The sequence below is a fragment of the Mytilus edulis genome, chromosome 14, assembly GCF_963676685.1.
Source record: "Mytilus edulis chromosome 14, xbMytEdul2.2, whole genome shotgun sequence".
Taxonomy (NCBI): domain Eukaryota; kingdom Metazoa; phylum Mollusca; class Bivalvia; order Mytilida; family Mytilidae; genus Mytilus; species Mytilus edulis.
The window spans coordinates 55578383-55591250 of NC_092357.1; the positions used below are offsets into that span (position 1 = coordinate 55578383).

General features: G+C 31.3%; 1 long non-coding RNA gene across 1 annotated transcript; it reads left to right on the top strand.

Moving 5' to 3' along the window:
* Positions 1-7777: 7777 nt before the first annotated feature.
* Positions 7778-10161, top strand: LOC139503338 (uncharacterized). The gene is made up of 3 exons (XR_011659082.1): positions 7778-7894; positions 9073-9192; positions 10058-10161. It is a non-coding gene; the product is annotated as an uncharacterized lncRNA (long non-coding RNA).
* Positions 10162-12868: the final 2707 nt, after the last annotated feature.

The following is a 12868-nucleotide window of genomic DNA, read 5'->3' on the forward strand; positions in this document are numbered from 1 at the left end:
AACCGTTGATACATAATAGACAATAATTGTTATAACTACAAAAAATAGTGAAAGCACAGTTCTATTAAGTTTTTAATTATTAATGTAAAAGATGGACGAAAGATACCAGAGGAACATATTCTTAAATAAATGGAAATGTGACAACAAATATCTATGGAGTGAATGATAAAAACTAAATTTGAAAATGTGATAAAACTTTTGTAAATTTGTTCTAAGATTTACCTGTTTTGATTCATTAAATTGTTATAATTGAACTTTTTTTCCCTCTATTCTGCAAAAATTAAATATGTGATAAATAGATTATAACATGTATTTTCCATATTGGCCCTGGTATCATCCCTCGACCCATATCGGACCTCGGCTAAAGCCTCAAGGCCTATATGGGAGTCTCGGGTGATACCAGGGCCAATATGGAAAAGGGCATGTTATAATCTATACATATTCACTAGTCTAGTAAATCATAAAAGCAGCTTATTTCTTGAATGCACTATTTTCTACAAAAAAGGAATATAACAGTTGTTTTCCATTCGATTGTTTGATTTTGTCATTTGATAAGGAACTCCGAATTTGAATTTTCCTTGAAGCTTCGTATTGTTTTATTGTACTTTTGTTTTTATTTCATTCAATCTCTAAAACACAATTCACGAACAAACAAGGACCTCAAATGTATGTTTTTACTCGACAAACGTAAACCTTATCACATAAACTTTTCTCCACATATTGAAATCTATTAAAAGAAATATTTACAATTATTTCCAATATTAAGTTTTGTAAAAGACGTTATTAATATTGAGTTTTTCGGACAACATCTCAACATTTCAAGATGACCATAACTCTTTGCTTTTACTAGAGGAGATTCGTTGTCCTTATTACTGATCAATGGGTCGCAATTGTTATTCAATAACAATTTTGCAATTGCTATGTCTCCTCTACAAGATGCTATATAAAGTGGGGTTTCATTTTCATTGTTACTTATATTTACATCACAGTTATATTCTAATAATAAATTTGCAATTTCAACGCGACCGAGTGTTGCCGCAATGATAAGTGGTGTTTGGTGTTCGTTGTTATAAACGTTTAGATCTCCTTTGTGAATTAACAATAATTTAACAATCTCCGTATGTCCCAAACATGTCGCTATATGGAGTGGTGAGTCATTGTCAATATTGCAAATATTAGCATTACAGTCGTGTTCTAACAATTTTTTTACAATATCAGTATGACCTCTAATTACGGCTTCATAAAGGACGGATTTATTTTCCTTATTTACAATATTGGTATCAATGTTCTTGTCCAATAACAAATTAACAATATCCACATGACCTTCTTAGGAAGCGATATACAAGGACGATATATTGTATTCATTTCCAGGGTCAACGTTTTGATTCAAAAGTTCTTGAACTGTTCTTAAGTCCCCGCTTTTGGATGCTAAATATAGACGCATTGTGTTGAATTTATCTCGAATGTGAACATCTGAACTCAAATTTAACATCAAATCTATGATTTCCTTATAATTGTTTTCGTCAGCGACAAACAGTGGTATTTTTGTTTCTCTGTTTGATATAGTACAATCAACATTGTGCTTTAATAGTTCTTCAACTACACTTATACGATTATTGCACACTGCCCTATCCATGGCAGTGTCTTCTTTCCAAGTACATCTCCTATTGTGATCAGCATTATGGTTTAATAGTAATTTTACTATGTCAGTATGACCCTCCGATGAAGCTTCAAACAATTGAGTAGTTTTAGACGCATCACAGGAAGTTCTATTAGGATCACCTCTGTACAATAAAAGCCATTTCACTATACTTGTATAACCTTTTCGAGATGAAACAATCAATGGACTAACCTTGTCCGAATCACAAATGACATTAGGGTCAGCTTTATATTCTAGCAATAACCTTACAATATCGAAGTAGCCCTACTTTGAAGCTATATAAAGTGATGTCACTTGGTATCGTCTGATGACATGATGAGGTATTGGAAACTCACTTCCATCAAACAGTCCGTCTAAAGAACACTTTCTTTTACGTAAAGTTGCCCAATTAGGACTTTCAACTTCATCTCGGTCGGAATGGTGTCGTTTACTGTAATAATCAAAGGCATGCTGATATTTCAGTTTTACGTTGTTTTGTGGCTTTTCACATATCCAAGTTGAGATATTTGGATTGGCATTATTTTCTAAAAGTAATTTTACAATGTTGGTATATCCTTTATATGATGATGTATACAGTGGTGTATCACCATTCCAGTTGGTAAGATTGTAATTGATGTCTTTTGTAAGCAACTAATTCACTATAACCTTGGTGTAGCATTGATAACAACAGTGAATATAGTTTTTGTTGTGGCAAATGAGTTAAAACTTTATTAAAGTCTACTTTCCCTTTTATGTATTCTACAAACTGTTTACGAACTAAGCTGCTGTTTAAGTTTCGATTTGAAAAGACCTTTTCGATAAAACCATTTCCAATATCTTTTAACAATCGGTCAAAATATTTTCTTTCGTTCTTTTCATCGACATGGATGACATCTTGTAATGATACATTTTCAATAGTTTTTGTCATAACTCTCAACAGAAAACGATCACGAATGATATCTGCATCAGCAATGTCAAGAATGAGGTCAAATATTTTTTCACCGCAAAAAGCCACTAATATGTCAAATACTTTTTCATTGTCAATACGGTAGGTCTCTCCATGTTTCTGAACATACGTCTTTTTTAGATTGTGTATCTCGGACTTGAGAACTTGAATTAAAAACGATGATTGCAAATGTAGATGATCAGAAATGTCCTCCAGAAAAATCTTTATTCCTGAGAATTTAGTTAATACCGTTTTATGTACACGATTTTTATATACAATGAATAATATTAATGTTGCAATCGTTTTCTGATCTTGAGCATTAAATAACCTAACTAATTCAGTTCGTATAACTTCATCCGGGTTTGAAAAAAACTTTACAATATCTAATGATTTTTGTTTTTGATATTGATTACAAAGAAGCGGGAAGAAAAAGTACTTTGTAATTAAATTTTCATTTGATGTTTTAAGCACTTGCATATCATTGTGAGATAGAAATATATTTCCAATTAACATTCTCTCTTTTTCTGTTAAACATAGTTTCTCTGATATCATGTCACATTTCACTTCTAATAGAATTTCAATCCTTTTAAATAACCGATCTTGACTAATGTGAGTACGACATGATGCTATAATTTTTATGTCACTGCTTAAAACCATCGATAAAATATCGTTTGAGATATCAATCCATCGATTTACCGTAAAAATATCGATGCTATATGTTCCACATGCATCATCAATAACAAACACTTGTTGACAGTCCGGATTAAAATATTGTTTGATTTCTTCGGGATTACACACTGGAATTATATCGTATGCTTTGTCATGATGGAACTGTAAAGTAACATAATGAAGAGCAGAAGATTTCACATAGCTAAATGTCCCGGTTACCAGGACGATATTGTTGTATGTCATCAAATGAATCAATTCTTTTATAGCTCGTGTATATATATCCAAAGAGTTATGGTATAATTACCAATAAGACTACTATTCACCAGAGTTCAAATGACGATGCAAAAAGACGTCCTGTCTGTAGTGATAACCGAATCATGTTTGAGTTATCCGATTCTTATTTGAGTGTTTAACATAGGTAAACTGGTGTTGCCTTGATTTTATGCTCTGTAAAGACAAGAGAACAACTGAAGGAAAGCTATTGTGTGTAATCAGTTTGTGTTCTTCATGTATGAATATACCTAAAACATTTGCTTCGTTTAGCACACACAGTCAATCAACTAATTAAGTGGATAATTCTAGATGCAAATTCATTAAATTTAAAAAAAAAAACCCAGAAAAGGAATCGATTTGACGCAAGGCTTTTGTTGAGGAGCATCAAACTACTACATACTTCATAAAAATTAATTTTGCATGATACATGTACCAAAATTGTAAAGTGGGAACACGAACGTCTGTTGTTTTACTTTTAAAAATATAAAATATGATTTATTTTCGTTATTTTGTCATTTGACTTTTCTACACATTACACTAGTATTTCCCATTCAAAATTAAAAAAAACAAATTGAAAGATTGTGTATTGTTTTGTTTCATAAAATAATCGCCAACGTATATACAAGTATCTAGTTTAAGGGAGAAATAAATCATACTTTGAAAAGGATCCCACTGAATCATACAAAACATTATCTGAAAATGACAATATTAAGATGCTTGATTTCTTGATTGACAACATACATGTATTTGTTTCGCTTCAAGGACGTGTTTTTCAACAGACTGTCGACATTCTAATGGGAACCAATTGTGCCCCTCTTCTTGACGACTTGTTTCTTTATTATTATGAGGCTGACTTCATACAGAAACTTCTTAAGGTGAAAAATAAGAAGTTAGAAATATCCATTAACTCGACTTTCCGCTATATAGATGGTGTTCTTTCACTAAATAATTCAAAATTTGGTGACTATTTTCAACGCATTTATGCCATCGACCTAGAGATAAATGAAACACCAGATACAGTAAAGTCTGCCTCATATCTTGACTTACGTATAGAAATTGACAATGAGGGTCGATTGAAAAAAAAATTAACGACAAACGAGATGATTTCAGCTCCCCAATGGTGAACCTTCCATTTTTATGTAGCAACATTCAAGCAGCGCCTGCATACGGAGTATATATCTCCCAATTGATACGATATTCCCGCGCTTGTATTTCCTATCATGATTGCCTTGGTAGAGGGTTTTTGCTCACAAGAAAGCTATTAAACCAAGAGTTGAATCATTCCATCGTAAATTGTACGGCCGCCATCACGAGTTGGTTGACCGTTATGGTGTAACTGTTTCACAGATGATATCGGGTATGTTTCTTACTTCGTAACTACAATCACCTTCTATTTTCATGAATGTGACCCACCGAATGAGACTAGTTACCAGATTTGTAATTATATGAGCAACACGACGGGTGCCACATGTGAGGCAGGATCTGCTTACCCTTTCGGAGCACCTCAGATTACTCCCAGTTTTTTGGTGGGGTTCGTGTTGCTCGGTCTTTAGTTTTCTATGTCGTTTCGTGTGTACTATTTGTTTGTCTGATTGTCTTTTCTATTCTAGCCACGGCGTTGTCAGTTTATTCTAGATTTGTGAGTTGACTGTTCCTCTGGTATCTTTCGTCCATCTTTTACATTAATAATTAAAAACTTAATAGAACTGTGCTTTCACTATTTTTTGTAGTTATAACAATTATTGTCTATTATGTATCAACGGTTAAAACAATTATTGAAAGACACCAAGTGTTAAAAATGGCGTAGGAAGAACAGGTACACATTGGATAATAAAAAATTGAGAAAAATTACATCGTAATAGCAAACATTGATCAATGATGCAACATATTATATGTCACCTGATAAAGAAATATTTTCCCAACATGGAATAACGATTAAACAATATGTAACAGTTGTTTGTTATAATCATAGATCAATTAACAAGACGTTTTCTTAAGCTATATGAACATTATACAATCAAAATAAAATCAATTACTGTGCATTCATTTATTTCTGTTTTTACCACTTTTCGTTGAAATTATACTTCATTGAACGCTTGAATATGTGATGTACGAGGTTAACTTCCACTCACAATATCCACAACAATTTGTATCCTACGAATAATAGTGAATCCACAGTATGTTGCGTTATATTTTTTCGAATCATTCCTAATTTTATTCTGTCGATCTGATCCTTCATAGTCATCTTGCTTCTGCAGATAAACCAATAGAACAATTCCTGATAATATTCTGCTTTGTTTATTCTCCAAAGTAATCTACAGACAAATAAAATAAAAATATTTAGATAAAATAATAAAACCATGGTTAATTCATTGATCCATTCATTTTATGTATGCTAACATTGTCCATGTGGAATTTTAGAGTTGTTTGTATAAACATTAAACGACAAAAATATGTGACGTTTACACGATGATGACTGCTCTACACATAATCCGCCTTTCTTAGTGAACCACAACATAAAAGATTATAAAAATAAATAAATAAAAGTGAAGGAGTAGGTCCGGTAAGGGCCGGTTTTGGCCTCAAATTTCAAAATCATCTGACCAAAGACACTTTTTAAACCGTTAAATGTCTATTTCAATTGATTCAATTCTTTTTTGTGAAAGATTTTAACTGATTCATTCATTAAAAACGCTCCGATTCAAGCTTAAATATGAAAAATCTATCAAATATGCCAAAAACTGTCACTTTTCATATGGTTTTTGTCAAAAATGAAAGTGGTCGCATCCGTGTTCATCCTCGACCTTTATATATGTTATGTATTATCATTAGACACAACTTACATTTCAATATCAAGAATAAACGATTAAACAATATGTAACAGTTGTTTGTTATAATCATAGATCAATGAACAAGACGTTTTCTTAAGCTATATTAACATTATACATTCAAAATAAAATCAATTACTGTGCATTCATTTATTTCTGTTTTTACCACTTTTCGTTGAAATTATACTTCATTGAACGCTTGAATATGTGATGTACGAGGTTAACTTCCACTCACAAAATCCACAACAATTTGTATCCTACGAATAATAGTGAATCCACAGTATGTTGCGTTATATTTTTTCGAATCATTCCTAATTTTATTCTGTCGATCTGATCCTTCATAGTCATCTTGCTTCTGCAGATAAACCAATAGAACAATTCCTGATAATATTCTGCTTTGTTTATTCTCCAAAGTAATCTACAGACAAAGAAAATAAAAATATTTAGATAAAATAATAAAACCATGGTTAATTCATTGATCCATTCATTTTATGTATGCTAACATTGTCCATGTGGAATTTTAGAGTTGTTTGTATAAACATTAAACGACAAAAATATGTGACGTTTACACGATGATGACTGCTCTACACATAATCCGCCTTTCTGAGTGAACCACAACATAAAAGATTATAAAAATAAATAAATAAAAGTAAAGGAGTAGGTCCGGTAAGGGCCGGTTTTGGCCTCAAATTTCAAAATCATCTGACCAAAGACACTTTTTAAACCGTTAAATGTCTATTTCAATTGATTCAATTCTTTTTTGTGAAAGATTTTAACTGATTCATTCATTAAAAACGCTCCGATTCAAGCTTAAATATGAAAAATCTATCAAATATGCCAAAAACTGTCACTTTTCATAATTATGGTTTTTGTCAAAAATGAAAGTGGCCGCATCCGTGTTCATCCTCGACCTTTATATATGTTATGTATTATCATTAGACACAACTTACATTTCAATATCAAGAATAAACACGTCTTAAATTTAACTAAAATGCTGAAATTGTGAAGATTTCAGTAATTTAGCATGACTTAATGATGCAAGTACCCGATATTTGTGCATTGCAATGCCAAAAACAGCCCATATTTATGTAGCAGAGGCATTATACCTTCCAAAAAATAACTAAAAGTTTATATTCAAACAATTTTGTAAAACTGCAATGTTTTGGGACCAAAAAGGGATCTTACTGAACCTACTCCTTTTACAAATTGCACTGATTTTGATAATTTTTCAAATCTACATGTAATAGTCTTATTGATTGAACTTAACAAACATTAAGCAATGTCTGAATAAAAATGTGTTACTTGTTTTTCTCTACATATGCTACAGATTGAAATAACAGATTTAAATATAGCAATCAAAGTGGATATATACATACTTCAAGACAGAACAACCCCGCGATCAACAATATATATATATATGTATTAATACATTACTAACTATTTACATGTTCTAAGTGGAACATAAGTAAACCAAGATGAAAGTTGTATATGTCTTTTTCATTGTTTGTGCTGCGGCGGTGAGAGTAAACCAAGTTAAAAGTAAGACTTCTTTATTTTCATTTGAAAATATATAATGTTATTGTAACTAAGTATAAACATTGTGCTTATGTGTAATTTGTTTTTTAAATTTTGTATGCGGTTTTGTTACACTACTGCAGAATCTAAGTTCAATTGTGTATGTAAAATACAGTTTTACTCTTTATTGTTTTTTAGAGTTGGTTACAGTCTGATTTTAATACAAAGAACAACTTTTAGATGCATATTTTTTTATGTCTAATTTTAAACGAAATTGTTTAGTTCTTTTTTTAACAACCGATGATAATTAGTTTTCAGACTAACTTGATTTTAACAATTCTAAACATTCAGTAATAGAGTTTTCATTTATAATATATTTCTTTTTCATATTTTCTAAACTCAATTTACTTCTGTTAGAACTCATTGTACGTATTAAAAGCTACAAAATGAATCATTAAATTCATGAGAAAATATAGGTTGACTGGATCAAATTCCTAATGGAAATTCCTTGAGGAAATGGTAAAATGAAACGCTCAAAAAGACCAAACGGATGGATATCAACTGTCATATTCCTGATTAGAAACAGTTAAAAATGGTGCATATTAACCTAGTTTTTAAGCTAACCAAACGTCTTACTTGCATGACAATCGCACAAAAATCCATTATCTTAATAACGATTTGTAAACAAAGCTAAACGACATAATATGGAAAGAGGTAAACAATACGGTTACGGCAGTCACATTGTGTTATAATGACTCATATGCTATATGACTTAAAGATAAGATATCAAACACAGCCAAAGAGTTTACCAGCAGGGTTGTAGACCCAGTGCTGCAATTGATATTGTTTTGTCTGTCCGAAACACTTTTTTTTATTCAAAATTCATGTATTCTGGAATAATTTAATTTTGGATGTAACGCGTCTTCTGATTGGCTGACGTTATTTTGTTATCAGCCCATAGACATAATTTAGTCATGTGACAGTGACGTCAACAACGGTTTTCATGGTTTTCTACGGTTTAAAATGGAATATAGAATTAAATTATAAGAAATGACTGTAATATGTGTTCTATCTATTCGAAATAACTACGCGCGTTATTCAGTGTGCACCAAATTGTTTATGTTATTTCTTCATAGACAAATAAAATATTACAGTCATTCCTTAAACAATAAAAAGAATATTTATATTAATTGCATATCTAGATAAACGTCAGTGCAAAGCTGGAGATGGAATATGTAAACCAACGTGTGCTGTAGACGAAGAAGACACAGGTTCATGTTGCCGTCATAGTTATAGATGTTGCCAACCACCTAAGTGTAATGGTATGTAAACCGCAAACACATGCATGTTACTGTTGATTGATTACAGGTGTTTGATAAAAAGGAATACCAATTTTCGTTGATTAAATGTTACAATGTGATCAACGACTTAACATTTCTAACAAATTAAAATTTTCTATAATTGTACGCAGACTTGTCGGCAATACTACGGAAATGTTGATTCAGGAAAATGTAAAATATAAAATTCAGAATGGAAATGGAAAATGTATGTAGGAGACAAAACTCGACAAAATTGCAGAGGGCAGATTACGGTCACCTTAAATTATTATCAACTCAATAATATTGGTACCATCAAAAATGAATAAAACCACAGTTCATAATGGTTTTTGTTCCTAAGTTATTGTTGAATAGAAACTATGAATTTTGTGTTTATAGACGACCTTTACATTGATAACGGCTTCACAGTTTCTTTACAATTTCGAAAACTTCAAACAATGAAAGTCTTGATGTATTTTATGAAACATGTCTGTTGTTGTGGAAGATTGATTATGTTTGTCATTTGGATGCTGTGTCATGCACGTCTGCCCACACATCTTTTAACTGATAAACATTTTAACATGAAGTAAGAGTAATGGTTAGGACATTTGCACGAACGGTAATTTCCTAGAATGAATGACAATAACGTAGGATTTTTGACAATGAAATAAAAGCAAAATCAGATATATTCTTCAAGGTGTTAATAAGATTAAAAATATTCTGAGGTTTTAATGTCTAATAAAAACGTTCATGAAGACTAAATGTAAGATATTTGTAATAATATTATTCTTTTCGAGAAATCCTCAAACTAGTGTAGCTTATTTTATAATGTATATATAAATTGTTTTTTTTCTATCTTATCTATTCTAAGATACACTTCAGAATGCTCAGTGTAAAGCTAGAAACGGAGAGAGTAAACCTGCGTGTGGTGTAAATGAACAAGACACAGGCATAGGCCCTTTTTGCAATAATAACAGATGTTGTGAATCGACTGCATGTATTGGTATGTAATACATATCTGTTGTGTAGTAAAGCAGATACTATTTAATTTAATTTTAATTTTATAAACAAACAAAGCGCGAGTAAACGTCAATAACATGTCACGTCCGTAGTATATATGTAGGTAAGTAATTTGTATGTCACAAATACTAGTTCTGTTTTGACGATTTATTTGCCTTTTTTTAGAATAAGAAGTGTTTAGAAAATTTCAGGATTTTCACTACTAAGTCAGCATATATAATTGTCAGAATATAGAAATTGACAATGAGGGTGTGTTGAAAACAAAACTTAACGACAAATGAGATGATTTTTGCTTCCCAATTTTGAACTTTCTATTTCAATATAGCAACACTCCAGCAGCGCCTGCATACGATTTGGAACCCTTTGTTTAATAGCTTCCTTGTGAGCAGCAATCTTCTATAAATGAAATCATAATAGGAAACAAAAGCGCAATTATATCGTACTCCGTATGAAGACGCTGCTGAAGTACTGCTACATAGAAATGGAAAGTTCACAATTGGGAAGCTGAAACCATCTCGTTTGTCGTTAAGTTTTGTTTTCAACCGACCTTCATTGTCAATTTCTAGATGTAAGTCAAAATATGCAACAACCGTTTTTGCTTCTTTTTTCGAGTTTTCTGTGTAACATTGCGTGTTAGATGTGACTGTATGTGTCGATTTCCAAAATCCTACGGCAATAGTATTTTGTTAGCCAGATTTTAGAATTATGACAAATTAGGTGTGTCCATTTTGTTAGTAAAACTCTATCGTTATTTTTATAATAAAGTCGAGACAAATTATTTTACAGATTGCAACTGTAAGCCTGTATGTGGTCCAGAAACTGAAACAGAAGACGAAAACGGACTCTGCTGCGAAAGTATGAAGTGTTGTAAAACCTGCAATGGTATGCTATTCATTTTGATTAATTATTATAATAAGGAGTATATGCAATGAAGTGAAAGTTTTATTTTGCAGGCCTTACTTGAACCTTGGGAGAAGAGCAGCAATAAAAGCGCTGATTTTTCTTCTTTTTGTTTTTGTGTCATGCATGGATTCCTAAATTCTTTGTTTTTCTATAATATCGATATGCTTGAAAATTATCTGTCCGGTTATAAACTAATTGGATGAAACATAAATATTTAGATAGCATGAATATCCACAGTTTAAAGCTGTAACATGCACTCCAGCAAATAGAATGACCATGGAAACCTTTACGCATGGTACCTACTTGAGATTAATTTATTTGTCTTAGGAACAGTAGAAGTAAGCATTCGAAAGCCACAAACGTATACATACATAGAAAAGGTATGTTATAGGACATAAAGAAAAGATATAAAACAGAAGCAAAATTGGCTTCAGGTCGACTTTACATGCAAGAAATTGGAACCTTACTTTCTAAACAAATGATAAAATTGATAGCGCAATTTTAGAAAGAAAGAAAATGGTCCTTGTTGCAAGATTACTGATGGTGTTAGCAAACCCCCTTTTTACAGGTTCATTTCTAAAAGTCGGGAGTTCTTTCAAAAATCTAACTTTTCGTCTAGAAAGAAACCCACTATAATTGTTTCACCTCATGAAACAACAAAAACAAACCACAAGAATACTACATTTTAACTAAAATCAATCTATTTGAATCCATTAATTTAAATGTATGAGTTAATTTAATGCAATGATAAAGAAACAATAATAAATGCTGATAGAGGTGCAGACAGTCTTGTTTGTTCAATGTCCAAATTTATTAACTTAGATTATCTAGCACACGAGAATCTCTTTTTTGATACATATATGACGTGGCTCCGTACTTATACATCCATTCATTGTGTTATTATACTATTGTAGATTTGTGTACTCTTGTCTTTAATGTTTGCCAATATGATGTGCCTGTATGGTATTTTATGCTTTTTTGTTACAAATGTGTTTATATTTAGGGACGACATCAAAATATCAATGAAGGATAAAAAACTTAATTCAAATAGTTTGGGGTGGGGGGTTAAACTTGCTGCAAGTTTTGTTTATCCTACAACGGTTTTACATTTATCCATATGGGTCCATCAATTTTTCCCAAATTAAGTTAAGAGAGGGGTAGGGGGTCAGTAAAAAAACTATCTGAATTAAGTTTTTTATCCTACATTGAACTTTTGATGTCGTCCCTTATAGTTATTCAGATACAAAGATGTTGAAAAGACACGTAACATTTTAAAAAATCAACACCAAGTAAATTTTTACATTATATTACTGTATCTGTTGATTTTGTCTAAAATGTAATGTACGTTCTCATAGTAAGAACCTTTAAAACAAAATACAAAGATGCTGTACTCTTTAAAACAATTCCTTGAATATCAGTTAAAAATTGTTGTCATGCTATTGACAATATTTCTAAACACAGAAATAAAATTCGTCATATCCCTTTGCTTTATTCTCATTATTGAAATTGAAATTCAGAATAGAAATGGGGAATATGTCAAATGTTTTTCAAAAAAATGGATAGATTACCCAATTGGTTAACATGATTTACTAATATGAAAAGTAGTCGATAATGGTTGAAAAACAGCCATTTACGTCGATAATAGAATTATACTAATAAACATCTTAATTATTCACTATGCCAGCTACATGTGGTGGAATACATGGTGGAACAGTTGGAAGTTTTACGTCACCATATTACCCATCAAAATACTGCAATA